Source organism: Equus quagga, unplaced genomic scaffold (genome assembly GCF_021613505.1).
Source record: "Equus quagga isolate Etosha38 unplaced genomic scaffold, UCLA_HA_Equagga_1.0 HiC_scaffold_11918_RagTag, whole genome shotgun sequence".
Classification (NCBI taxonomy): domain Eukaryota; kingdom Metazoa; phylum Chordata; class Mammalia; order Perissodactyla; family Equidae; genus Equus; species Equus quagga.
Genome location: NW_025792307.1, coordinates 1 through 3,113, shown reverse-complemented (window position 1 = coordinate 3,113; position 3,113 = coordinate 1). Strand labels below are relative to the sequence as shown.

At 49.9% G+C, this 3,113-nt stretch overlaps 1 long non-coding RNA gene across 1 annotated transcript; it reads left to right on the top strand.

Annotated features, from left to right (window-relative positions):
* Positions 1–26: 26 nt before the first annotated feature.
* LOC124231917 (uncharacterized) lies at positions 27–3,113 on the top strand. Its single transcript, XR_006886719.1, has 3 exons — positions 27–324; positions 1,635–1,688; positions 3,038–3,113. It is a non-coding gene; the product is annotated as an uncharacterized LOC124231917 (long non-coding RNA).

Below are 3,113 nucleotides of genomic sequence, written 5' to 3'. Positions count from 1 at the left end.
GCATCTGCTTCGAGGCCAAGGTGAGGGGGCCACGGTGAGGTCCTGCGTGGGAGGGGGCACGTCTGAGTGGATGCGATGCACAGCCATCCTGGACGCAGAGCTGATGGGTTAGGCTGATTTGGGGGCTTTTCTGTCAGGGAGGGTGACTTGCCCTTCTCAGTATAGAATTCCGCGGGCTCCTGCCCAGAACTGCCAAAGAGCACCTGCAAAGTTTGAGCGGCATTGCTTTACCCCCCTCCACCCACCTGCAGACTCCCCCATCCTTGGCCGCCTGAGACTGATCCAGTTACTTCCCGGGTCCCTCTTTCTGAGGAGGAGAAGCTGGTGAGTGAGCACAGCCTGGATGTGGTTCTTTAGAATAGGTTTAGGGAAGCCCTGGTGTTATTTACCTGCTGGGATCCCATGGGAGAGGTGCTTTCAGGAAGGTCTTTTAAAGGGGGAAATTCCCACTTCCTGATTGAGGAAAATAATACAGGGGTGTGTTTTTCGATTCCAGGTAATCAGGTCTAGGTGTCAGAGTCGCTTCCTAAATGCCTGATTTGCCACGACTCTTGCAAGTGCCGGTCGTTGAAAGGTGGTGGGGAGTGAAAGCTGCCCATTTGCTAGTTTTGTGGCGCAATGTTGTTAGGGAACCGGTGCTGGAGAATTTAGCAGGGATGACTGGAATTTTCAGCGCTGAGACCAGAGCTCCCAGTCTTGGGGGAGGGGGCGGGGCGGGAGCCTCGGTGCTGGACCATCAGGTGTGAATAAGGCTGGCCCCGTGTGATGCGCTTCCCAGAGTGAGAACTTATGGTTTCTGAAATTACAGCTGGGGTTCATGCTGCCCATTCCCTGGGAAAAGTGCTTGGGCTCTTCCTTCATGCCACTTGACACCACCCCTCTCCCCCGGTGCCATAAAGACGGGGGGGACTCTGAGCACCTTCAGTGTGCCTGTCACTGATAAGTGATGGAAAATATTTCCCTTCCAAGTCGATTGTGTCTTGCTGGTTTTGGAACGGAAGTTTTTTCGGTATGGAGACGATTTTACACTTCGTTCCCTTTTTCTCCTTCGTGACTGTGTAGATGCAGGCAGTTAGCATCTCATGCAAGGATTATTCCATCAGGTGGCTATTCCCTTCAATTTGTGACATATCTTTTGAGTGTCTGATGTGTGCCTAATGAGGTTAGCTATCTTAAGATCTTTTCCTTCTCATGGAGATGTGTGAGTTGGTGAGTCTTACCATTTTTTTTCCTGAATAGCCTTCCCCCACCCATATTTGCTAGAGCTAGAAGGACACCCCTTGTCCCCCTAGACATCAAATCCTGCAGTGGAATGCAGAGCTGAATTACTGGGTATGGCTGGGACCAGAGTGGGGCTGTAGCCAAGATCTTATCTTGCTTCTCTCAGAGTAGATCTGGATGGTCTGAGATGGGATGTTTGGGTTAAATTTTGTCCGGGCCTGTTGCTTTGGTGAGCAGGTTTTTTAAAGTATGAGTTTTTATCACAGTCATGATTTAATTTTCATGGGCATACTTAAACTGGGAAATTGGCTTTTGTCTTGTTTGGCTCACCAGTGCTCTGCTTTGCAAGAATGAGGGTAAGAAGAGAGATCAGAATTAAAGTGCTTTTAAGCCTTTTTAGTCTTTTCTCACAGTCTGCATTTGGTCCCAACCATGTCTCAAACCCTGGTATGCACAAGACTCACCAGGTAAGGGCATGAAGTCTGATTCTTGCCACCCACAATTCTAACTTGATACATCTGGGGGGAGCCGGGGGCTGTATACCTTTCACGAACCTTCCAGGTGACTTAATGCAGGTGATCGTCAGACGGAGAAATGCTGTTACTGAGGCTTGCTTCCGACTTGCTGGAGCTTACCCTCCCTTTCCCAACATGCAGTTTCTTTTCTTAAGCGAATGTCTGGGGGCTGCGGGATAGAGTTGCTATAGTAACTTCCCTGAATTCACAGACAGTGGCACTGGGTAAGAGGAGGGGGAGCCACAGGTGGTCTAGGCAGTGTTCCCAGTGCAGATCTGAAACACAGGGGACCCAGGGTTCTGCTTTGAGAGTGGTGAGGTAGAGAGGAAAGGACAGGGCTGACTTTGAGGACTGATTCCTAACGCCCAGCTCTTTGTAATTGATGCTGGACACCAGCACGTTCAAACCACGTCAGCCAGGATCTGAGCAGAGGGAAGCAGAAGCTCTTCTGTCCCATGTGTACCCGGCGAGCACTCCTCGGACTGGTTTCCACATCCCTCTAGGGCAGCGTCCGTGGAACTGCCGTCACTGGGATTTCAGGGTTAAATCCACTCCACACTTGGCCAGTGTTTTGGAAAAGCACAGGCTGTAAAATAGAAATGTATTATAGCTGCCTTGTCAGATAGCCTTGGAAAATGAGCCCAGGTCCTTCTCTCGCAAGGGCTGGCAGTTTTTCAGAATCAACACTGTATGGAATGACTCTTTGCATGGATGCTGCTCATTTTCAGGGTTCTGCAGAGATTGAAAGGGTATAGGTTTGGTTGAAGGGCATCTGGGTGTCAGAGGTTCTGTGCGTTGAATTATCAAGCAGCATCCTAGGTGTTTTTCACCTGCCATATTTCATGTACTTCTCACTGCTTCCCCGGAGGTGGGTCTCCTTATGTCTTTTAAACGAGGATATAGGCTCAGGGAAGTTGCTGCTTGCTTTAGTGCACACAGCTGTGTATAGCAAAGCCAGGGTTAAAGCTGGGAGCTTTGACTTCAGGCTCCCAAATCCAGTGCTCATTTAATAATTTTTATGGAGTGTTCACTGTGTTGGGCAGTGGTCTGATTCTTGGCTCACCAGTGGGGCACCCTCAGGTTGCTGGCCTGTTGGACTCTGATGCAGGAAATTATTCAAACTTTTAATGCTGGGCTGTTTCCAGATATCCCCTTGGGCTGGGAGCTGCTCCTAAGAGATACCCACTGTCCAAGTTCAGCAAGGGGACCGGCTCACTGATGGTTGCTGTTAGATGGGTGGTAAAATCTCACTTGGCTTGAAAGCTTGTGTGACTCTGTGTACCTGCCTCTCCCTCTGCCAGAATGCCTTCCTGCTGGCTAGTGCCATCAACTGACTGTCTCTACTCCTGGATGAGAAGGAGACTTCCAATGATGATG